General features: G+C 49.7%; 1 protein-coding gene across 1 annotated transcript in view; it reads left to right on the top strand.

The window, feature by feature from the left end:
- Window positions 1-1,024: 1,024 nt before the first annotated feature.
- The window catches only part of LZTS1 (leucine zipper tumor suppressor 1), a 51,488-nt gene continuing 41,923 nt past the window's right edge, over window positions 1,025-10,589 (top strand). Inside the window, exon 1 of the mRNA XM_055300212.1 lies at window positions 1,025-1,141. The gene's annotated coding sequence lies outside the window, so the exon portion shown is untranslated. The remainder of the gene's footprint in view (window positions 1,142-10,589) is intronic.

Here is a 10,589-nt window from a genome sequence, read left to right as displayed (position 1 = left end):
AAAAGAACAAGAAATGTCTTGGGAGTGGGGGTGCCAGTGTTCCGGGCTCCTGCCTTTAATCCCAGCACGTGAGGCAATGCCCATCACTAGGCTGCTGGTCCCGTCTTTCACCTGGAAATCCAGACCTAGGGGCTGCAGGGATGGGGCTGGGGAAAGCAAACTGATGAGTAAGAAGATGGGGCGGGGGGCAAGGGGGATGAAGGAAGAGAAGGATCCAGGGGGAAAGGAGAAAGCCAAGGAATGAATCTGGGAAACGCGAAGGAGGAAGGACGGAGTGCGCGTTACTGAGAAGGCAGGGACAAGAACAAGACGGGAAGAGTCGCAGGAAGGGAAGGGCCGGCGGGTGGAGGGAGAGAGGCTCAGGGCCGCCCGAAGGGGTCCGCGGGGGGTGGGAGCGGAGAGACGGGGCCCGGCGGCCGCCGCCGACCCCAAGTGCGGGGCAGCCCCAGCTGTCAGCCGGGAACAAAGGCCGCCGAGCAGCAAGCGAGAGGCTGCGAGCCGCGCCCGGCCAATGAGCGGCGCCGGCGCTCGCCCCGCCCCGCCCCGCCCCGCCCCGCGCCCCGCCCCGCCCTCGGCTCCCGGACCCCGCGCGGAGGCCGGCGCGCCGGGAGCGGGCGGGCCGGCGGGCTGCGGACGCGCGCGGAGGCCGAAACTTTCTCCCGCCGCCCGGTCCGGCGAGCCGGAGCCGCGAGCCCGCAGCCCTGCGGAGACGGCCGGGACCTCACTGCAGCCCCCCCGACCCCCCCCCCAAAACAATGCCCAAGTCAGCCGGAGGCGCAGGGGGCAGGTAAGGTGCGCTGCACGCGGGGTCCTCCTCCGCCGCGCCCCGGGCGCTCGGGCTCGGGGGCAACCGCGCTCCCCGCCGCGTACCGGGCGTCCGGGCGTCCGTCGGTCTTTGTCTGTGTCGGCGTCTGTCTGGGTGTCTTTGTCTCTGCACGAAACTGTCAGGGTCTTTCTTTCCCCCCCTTCGCCAGGGTGGGTGCTGCTGCTCGGGACCCAGCCTGGAGAAAGGGATGCTGCGCCCGTCCTTACGGCTTTGTCTCCTGCACCCTGGCTTCGTCTGCTTCCAGCCCCGAATCTGATCTTGCTGGACACGAAGTGTTGGGTGACACTGATGTCTGAGATGAGCAGAAGGGGAAGTGTGCGTGAGCCCAGAGGGTCCCTGGCCCCAGACGGAGGGTGTGACAGCTGGGGTCTGGACACTGCACTTGGCCGTCTGAACTCTGGAGATGGGCCGTGTCCGTGCTCACGGGGTGGCAGGGACACTGGTGCAGTTCGAGGTTTGGGATGTCTCACTGAAGGAATGTGTCACGGGGGCTGAGTTGGATAGAGAGGGGCTCCATGAACGTGGAAAGTGGCCCCCTGGAGTTGTGGGTCAACAAGGATCAGTCCTAGACTTGCCATTCAGCCAGATTAACACACACACAGTCCCACACCTACACACACACCACGTTCACTTCTTTCTCTCACCGGCCAAAGGCAGCCAGCCCCCGACTCCCTCCCCACCCCTACACACACACACACACACACACACACACACACACACACTCTTCAGCATGCTGAACTCCAGCTTTCAGAGCATAAAACTCAGCAGCAACAGGCATCAAAACACCACAGGCCAGGTGATCTGTCTCCTTCTTGCTCGAAATGGAAAGGAGTGAACTCTGGAGCAAATGAATGTTCTGCTTGCCCACAAGTATGTCAGGCCTAGGAAAGTGCTTGGGACTTGTTAGCTTCAGAGCCCTCGGTTCCCTAAGAACAAAAAGAGTGCTTAGGGATCTGAGCATCTAGATTTCCTGGATCCCCCCCTTTCCCATTACATCCACACCCTCCTGCAACCATCAACCCTGGTCTTCGGTCTTAGGTGCTGGGCAGACTAGCATGGAGGGACTGAGTTCTGGAGAGCTCTTGGCAGGAGCTGTGCCAGATAAAGGGTCTCCTGCTCTGCTGGAAGTGCAGCCTAGTGGCAATCAGAGGAGCAGAGAAATCTAGCCAGAGAGAGATGAGCTGTGTGTGTGCTTGGCAAGTCTTCCAGAACCAGCGACCCTTGAGAAGACTCTGTGGGTAGGGACTAGACAGTGCTTGTAACCTGACCTTCCTCTAAGTCCAAAAACAATTTTCGGTGGGTATACTGGGGAACATATAGGTGCTAAAGCACACACACACACACACACACACACACACACACACGAAAATGGGTATTAGAGACAGCTTTTACAGGCGGGAAGGGTGTTTGTGTTCAAGGGTGAGAAGAGCAGAGTGTGTGGGTGGAAATCTGTGGGCAGGGGCATACACACTAATCAGGTCTGGCATTTACACCTTATATTTATCCAGTGCCTTTCTTCTGAGGTGCTTTCTCCACATCACAGACGTTATCTCATTTGTTATCTCCTTTATCCTCACAATGTAACTACCAGGTTGGCATGAAGCATGGTTCATTCTCTGTGTTCTACCAGTGAAGAACGGGGGCCGGGCTTTCCCTAAGGTCCACAGCTAGTAGGAGCAAAGTTAAGTTTAGCAAGTGGAAGTTCAAGTACGAGGTCTCAGCTGAGCAGATGGGTGTGTGGACATTCACTCTTTATGAAGTGAGAAAAAAAAAAACAGGTGGAGAAAAAGGATAGTCTTTCAGGAGTGTGTATGTGTAAGCAAGAAGGAGGATTGGACGTTCGAGATGGTTGTTACTTAACCATTTATGGCAGCCTCTGTGCACCTACCTCACGAAGTAAAACCTGCTTTAACAATTCAGCTTGTGCATTTGTGTGTCTGTCGAGGGGCCTCCTGTCTTGCCATGTGCATCCCAGTAGATGTGTGTTGAGGTGGCTGCCGTCTAAAGTGTGCCGCTGTGCAGTGTGTTGTCCGGGAGAGCCAATGCTTTGGGAGTGCATGAGGGAAAGATCCGCCATGCAGTTTTGAGAAGCCACGTTTGTGCCTGTATGGGCAAGGAGGTAGATGGGTTCCAACCATATAAAAATGGCTTCCTAATTCTAAAAAGTTATGTATATGCCTTTGCACTTATTCAACATTCACTTAATAAATATTCATTGGGTACCTACAAAATGCAAAGCTCTGGGCCAGGCATAGCCTCATTAGACTATGAAGATGCGTAAGGTAATGAGGGCAAACCTGTGGTTGATTAGCTTATAGACTGGTGTCATGGGTAATACTTAGCAACACCTAATACTGTTCACTAAGTACACACTATGTGCCCAGTACTTGTTATTCATTATCTCATTTAATTCTCAGCACAGCCCTGCAGGGTGTGTATGATTATTAGATGAGGAGAGTTAAATAATGTAGTTAGGATAGAGGATGGAGGAGCAGGGTTTGAACTCCACTCAGCTCAGCTCTGGCTCTTTCCATGTTCTTCTACTAACTTTGAAAAGAGAAATACACGTTTCCTCTCTGTCAAATATTCTTACCCTGTCTCTCTACCTCCACCTAACAAGCTCCCACTTGCGCTTCTGGTCTTAACCATGAGAATCAACCCATCCAAGAAATCTTCCCCTCTTCTTTCCCTATGTCTGGGTTACATGCCTTTCTCTGAGTTCCTACCATCATTTCACACTATTCTGACATTTACCCACTGATCCTGAAGAGCCCAAATGGTTCCTAGAGGCAGAGATGATGTCATGAATGCCCAGCTCATAGTATACTATTTGGCTACTATGAGTAGGCCCTTAGTAAATGGTTGCTTAATAAAGCAATGGGAAGAAGAGATATCAGGGACTGTTGGCAAGGAACATTTTCCCAGCACAGATTCCTGCATGGCCTCTGGCTTTCCTGCCCCTGTTATTGGGCCTTCTTTCAGGGCCTCTGCCTAGACAGGGTTCCTTCGTCTCCGTTCCTAACTCCAGTTTGGGAACACAAGGAAAACCTAGCTCCTACCCACCCTGCCAACCTAGGCACTCTATCTCGGGGTCAGTCAACCAATGGATATATACTAGTGGGAAGTGCTAGGTATGATCTAGAATTAAGGTTTTAAAAATTGTGCAGTTGGAACCCCAGGAAGGCACGGGTTCCAAGGCAGTGATGAGGTGTTTCTAGGGGTTTGCTAACAAAAAAGTAGCCAGCTGTCTGGGGGATATTTAGGCACTTTAAGTGGTAGTTCTTTGAGTTTCCCCTTGAATAGATCTTTATGCTGCTGCAGTCTGAAAATTGCTGATCTAAAATAGACACTTACGCTGTTGTTGGGAGTGTGAATTGCTACCATGTTTAGGGAGGCAATCTGGCCATGATTTCCCCAAGGTCACATGGTTACAGTTTGGTGACTCCTGTCTCATGCCGTTTACACCACCCCATTATTTCTCATAGCATGGTTGCCACGTGCCTTCTCAGGGGTTTGTGATTATTTTAGTTTCCCTAGAACTGTACATCACTATTTATTGAAGGTTTTCAAGGTGCCACAGAGGTGGGGGATTTAAAAAAAAATGGTTCAATAATGGCTTGAGACTAAAATTTGTGATGAGAATTGAGAAGAGGAACCAGCATATACATAAATCAATGACAAGTACATTGAAAATTGGATTGTACTAACTTTGAACACAGCAGCTGCTCAGCATGAGGGAGGGGAGCTCAAAGACACCAAGGAAGAAGTGGTCATGAACTAAACCTTGAAGTCAAACCTCAGGAAAGTATAAAAAGTAGACATAGCAGCGGCGAGGTCATAGTTCCAAGATGCAAGCTGAGACCTGAGGAAATGGAGCTTTTTCTTCCAAAGGGAACCCAGGTAGGAAGTGTTTCCTCCTTCCATGTAGCTCAGCAAGGCACCCAGACCAGACAGAGCTGGGAAATGAAGGATGTGAAGTAACTCACCTCTAACAACTGCCTCCAGCAAAATGAGTGTGCAGATTGGCTCTGGATCCCCTTCTCCAAGGATTTAGAGAAGTGGGTGGAGATGTGTCAAAATCAGGCATGGTTGCGTTGGGCTTCGGGCTAGCTGCCGATTGGCAGTGCTGCCTCTGTATCTGCAGTCTCCATCCTGCTTCCTGCCAGACATCGACTTCCACCTGACAGTCTACCACCATCTCTAGGCTGCCTGTAATAATAATTTTAATAGCCTTTTTTATTTGTACAGGACTTTACATGTTAAAAAGGATATTATTATTGTTGCTGCTATTGTGGTTATTGTTAGTATCATTATCAACCCTGTGAGAAAGTATCTTCCACAATTTGGCATATGAGAAAACTGAAGGAACCTATTGGGGGTGAAGGGGTTCACCCCAGATTTTAAGTGGAATGCTGGGATTTGAACCCAGCTGTCCTGACTCCCAATTCATTGCTATTATCACCCAATTGGCAGGCCTCATTAATTAGCAAATAGAATATGAGCGTGTGTATGTGTTAGCTAAAAGCTAAAATTAATTGTTCTAATCAATCCAGTAGACTGGTGATTTTTCTTGCTAAGTGATAGGCCAAATTGGTGTCTAAATAGATGTGATATGGGTTTTGTCCAGTACCTGGAACAAAGGCAGTAAAAAGTTGCCCTATCCAGATCACCCATAGATTAGCTTCCATGTCAGTTAATCACTGTGGGAGAGGATAAATGCCTTCAGAATGACAGCCAGCAGACACACACACACACACACACACATGCACACCCGAATTCATTCATTCATCTCTTTCACTGAGGCATGCTCTCCTCTGATATCCACACTCGCAGTCATATCCCATAACGTGAATCCTCAGACATTCCCAGATGGCAGGACCTGGAAGATCCACACCCTATGCCTACTTGGGTTGGTCTTTCTGTGGCATGATCTAAAGTGTGCTTGGATTGCCCCCCTCCTCGATGGCACAGAACCTCAATTTCTGCCATGCCCAGAGCAGTCTTTTGAATTACCATTAGTTCTTCAGAGCTTCAGAAGCTCCCAGGCCACAGCATCTACTAGAAGGAGAGCCCAATCTAGGTAAGACTCTCAGGCTAAGGCATACCCAAGGACACAGGCCCTCAAAAGTGCCAAAGTAGAACTGAGATCAGGGGTGAGGGTACGTATTGCTTTGAAAATCAGTTGCTGTTTAGGGATGAACCCTGCCCTGTGCATGAATATAACTGCAGTGCATAGACTGCCAGGTGGCTGAGGCAATCCCCGCCTGAGGCACCAGGGCAGGGCTGTGCACTTGGCTCACTGGCCTGTTGGCTTTGGGGGCATCTTCACCCTCCTTGCTGTTGCAAAGCCATTTGCTGCTAAATCACCCTCCTCCTGGCACCCTGGACTGCTAAATTGGTCTCAACTTGCTGTACTTCCACCCACTACCTTAGTCATTATTCGCTGGCAGCATTCACAGAGTGGGTGTAAAGCAGCTGAACATTATATTCCTGCTGAAGAGAGAATTGAGTATAGGCATGCAAGGGAAGGAGGTAAGGGAAAGCTAAGGAGGCAGGGAAACAAAGCTTGGATCTGCCAGCACCTTTCCCTACTAACTCCAATAATTCTGGACAGTTGGGTGGTGGGCAATAGGTGAGTGTCCTGGCTCAATAGGAGGAGACACAGAATTCTAGGGTGAGAGAGGCACACTCACTACAGAGGGGTTGCACCTACCTGGAAGGAAGAAAGGACATCCTCTGTGAGGAAAGACACCCCCCCATCAGCTCCCTGTTGCTTAAATTCTGCAACATGTACTGTCACACCCATTGAGCATCTATTCCCATGTATTAGCATTTAGCTTCTCTATCCTTTCTCCCTGTCTAGATTATAAATCTCTTGAAAGGAAAATGTGTCATGTTTCAGGTGACACAGGCTCTGGAAAACAGGGCTCAGCCCCAAAGTGCTGAAGGTAATGGTGATGAGGCCTATGGTGGCCTGGCCCTTCCTTCTCAGCCATTTCAGATCTCCCTGGGCTGTCCAAGGGCCACAGGGTTTGGGAACCCAGGCAGGCAAGAAGAAAAGGAATAACAGGGGAACATTCGAGGCTGGGTCTATTGTCTCAGTGAGGAAGCTTTAGGGAGGGAAGGGTTATGCCACACAGGAACAGGCCAGCTAGGGAGGTAGAAACTTAGAGACTTTCTGTTGTGGCATAGAGGCTGCAAGCGATCTCCAGCCAACAGATGGGGTACTCTTTCCTAGCTCATCTAGCACCCAGGATTGCACTGGGGCTGGTAGGAGGTGAAGAACACAGTTGGTTCTCATGTCAGACAGCATCAGATGGAACAGGGTGACCTTGACAGGAGGTTCTCTGAACCACTGATAATTTTTGTTTGGTCTCCCAAGAAAGGGTTGGAAGGGGAAAACAGTACCAACACAACCTGGCCTGGAACCCAATGGCCCTCCCAATCCAGGTTCCTGTCCTCTGACCCTCTTCTCAAGGAAGATAATGAGAAAATCCTGAGAATAGAAGCCACCACACAACTAGGGACAATGGGGAATTCGCAGAGCATGGCAAGGGATAGAAGTCTAGGGGAATGAGCCCTGAGGTTGCTCTTGACCTTCTGCTAACTGTTAAGAGGCAGTCTGACCAGTGTGTCTGGAGGATGCCTGTGCTGAGTCTGCCCTCGTCACCTCAGCAGCCAGGTCAGGGATGGCAGGGTTTCAGAAGGACACTTTAAGCACTCAGAGCACCTCCCTTATTTATTGCAACCTTCAGACACTCCAGCTTTGGCCCTCTCCTCCTTCCCATTGAAGGGTATCTCAACCGTGCACATGCAGAGGAGGCTAGGAAGGATTAGAATGTGCTCACATCTTGAGAAGACAACCCTCCCCAGCCCCAGTGCCTCAGTGGTGGCACCAGCAGGGAAACTGAACTGCAGGCAGGTGGGGAAAGCAAGAGCCAGGAGGCAGAGCCCCAGCCTCCACCTGCACTAAAAAGGCAGCGCTGCACTGAAGGAGTGCTCACAGCTGCCCGCTCCTCCCCTCCGTGGGCCTGCAGCGGCCCTGCTCAGAGACACGCACTAGCAGGGAGTGACCATGGGCAGGATGTTTGGTCTTTCCTGAGACATTTCCTCATCTACCAGGACCACCAGGCATTCAGCCTCCCCCAGGATTTAAAAACTCCTCTTGACTGGAGTCACTTCTATGCTGGAGCTACACACAGGACCTCCAAGTCCAGGGTTCCAAGACTTATCAGGAAACTAAGGAGCCTGTGTTGAAGAAACGTCCAGTACTCAGCATAGAAACCCAAAATCTCAGAGTTGAGAGGACCCTTAAATTCTATTTTATGCATTCCTCCCACATCCCCCAAAACTCTTCTTCTCCAACTTGTTGTCTTTACTCACTTCCAAGTACTCTTGCTCTGGACCCCTGGTACCTAGTTCTTTCTATCTTAGTTACATTCTTTTTCAAGTCAGGGAATGCCAGGTCTGTATCAAGCACTCTACCAGAACCTGAGAGGAGAAAAAAAAAAAAATGAGACAGACACCGTTCCAGACAGGCTTGGTATTAGGGGAGACAGCAGATGCATTAGAAAATATCACTCTACAAAGCTGAATTGGTCGAAATGGGAGATATAGAACATGATAAGCACGCTGTGGTCTGGGTGCGACTTTTAAGAGTTAGAGGGAGGGGTGGCAAAGAGAGGGCACAATCAGTGGTGGAAACAAAAGCAAGGTGAATCAGATTGAGAAGGGCTTAGTACATCCCTTGGGACTTTGCTTGTTGTTTGGCAAACAGTGGGAAGTCACCGATGTGATAGGTCGAGGAGTGGTTTATAGTAGACCTTGGTTTTAGGAAGTCAGTCTAGCAATGGTGAATAGAATAGATTTGAGGCTGGAGAGACTCCTTTCTCCAAATAAGATTATTTATTAGAATGACTTTCTATCCCCCTTCCTGTCTCCTGGTTGATAGCACATGGTCCGGGAGATCTCACACAGCCTGGAAACATAGGGTAGCCAAAGCTTCAAGGAGAGGAAAGTTCCTAGTCTATCATCCAAGGTCAGGTGTCAATGTGTGGGGTTTAGAGACTTATTTATAATAGGATACACGGGTAACACCTTGCTTTGCACCACTTTGGACCTGGATGGAATCACAGGGGGCTTTTTTTTTTTTTTTAAACAGATAAAGACACAGAAGCTCACACTGGGGAGGAGGAACTTGCTCAGTGTCCCCCCCCCCCACAGCTGATTAGTGGCATTACCAGGATTGGTGTTACCACTTCAGACCCTTACTAGCCCACTGCTATTTGTGGACAAAGACAGCAGGGCCAGTAGAACTCATCAGATCCTCTCACCTTTAGTGTCAGACAGATTTGCCTGAGAGGACATAGGAGAACTAGTCAATAATGGAAAGTTCGCAGTCTTTGTGGATTTCTCCCCCCAGGGCAAGGGAGGCCCTGGACTTTGGTGACAGGTGATACTCACAGTCTCCATTTTTCTGTCCTGCCTTCCTTCTTGTTTCTCTGGAATCTTCAGATGTTTGATTTCCTTCCTTTCCTCTGCCCTCTGCTTTGTTCTAAGAGTTCTGAGAAGCTCCCATCTAATGTGATAGTGAAGGTTTACTATCACAGTCACAGTTGTGACCAATTATCACCTTTCCAAAATGAAAATCAAGTTTACTGCCTCTGTCTCATATGTGCTCAATTTAAGCCAAACCTGAGCAAAATGGAAAGGTTGTAGGTGCCAGTGAGCGATGCTAACCACTTAGAGAGCTGATGCCACATTGGGAAAGATTCCCAGCCAGGAGGCAAGTGTGCATCCCAGGAGAGGCAGGTCCGGTCAAATAGGGACCTCCTTCGATCTTGGAAGAACAGGGTGCCAGGGGTCCTCCTGCCCACAAAATCTAAAAAGATCTTAGAACATCATCTTCTTCTACCTGCCTAGGAACTTCCCTTGTGTTTGCTAAAAACCTGAGTAGCCGAGGGCAAGGCCATGGCAGTGTCCTGTGACATCTCCAGTGAGGTGACCCCTGGAGACAAGGCTTTGCTCAGGAAACATTTCAGCTCAGGCCATGCTCCCTCAGTCTCCCAGAGAAGTTCATCCTCACCTGGACAGCAGCCTACAGCCCTGGTAGAGAGAACAGGTGAGCCATAAAGGTGAGGCGTGGGCTTTTTCATGCTTGTCAACCCTTCCAGGCAAGTTTGGGAGTGGAGAACAGAATGAATATGATTTTTGGCATCAGATAGATCGGTGTGTGGCTCTGCTACCTAATAGCTGTACGGCAAGTCACTTAGCATCTCTGAGCCTGTTTTCTCATCTATGAAATGCATTGTGTCCCAGGGAGAATTTTTATGAACATTACATGACCCAATATAAGTAAAGGCGTGTGAAATGTAATAGGAGCTCTATTTTCATGTTACCCTCATCCCCTTCCCATCAGCTCCAATGGAAGGAAAGCAGGCATGAGATTAAGATGTCTGTGTAGGAAGGTCATGAGCCCTTGGTGTAGGACATGTCCAGAGTATCAGGGAAGGGAAACTTTAGGGTCAGGCATTATTGCCTGACAACTACTCTCTTATCTGCTTACTCTGGCAGAGGGAAACAGTTGTAACTGAAAACAATATGGGAGGAAACACTTCCACCTTTGTCACTCTGGATCCCCATCTACATTGTCAATTTGACTAAATTAAAATGGACTGATAAAATTACGTAGGACAGATGACTGTGGCATCATTGAATGTCCATCATTGAAGGACAGATGAGGTGGAGACTCGGTGTTGAAAGT

The sequence above is a fragment of the Nyctereutes procyonoides genome, unplaced genomic scaffold (assembly GCF_905146905.1).
Source record: "Nyctereutes procyonoides isolate TBG_1078 unplaced genomic scaffold, NYPRO_anot_genome, whole genome shotgun sequence".
Classification (NCBI taxonomy): domain Eukaryota; kingdom Metazoa; phylum Chordata; class Mammalia; order Carnivora; family Canidae; genus Nyctereutes; species Nyctereutes procyonoides.
The sequence above is the reverse complement of the archived record's forward strand: the minus strand, read 5'-3'. Positions and strand labels throughout refer to the sequence as shown.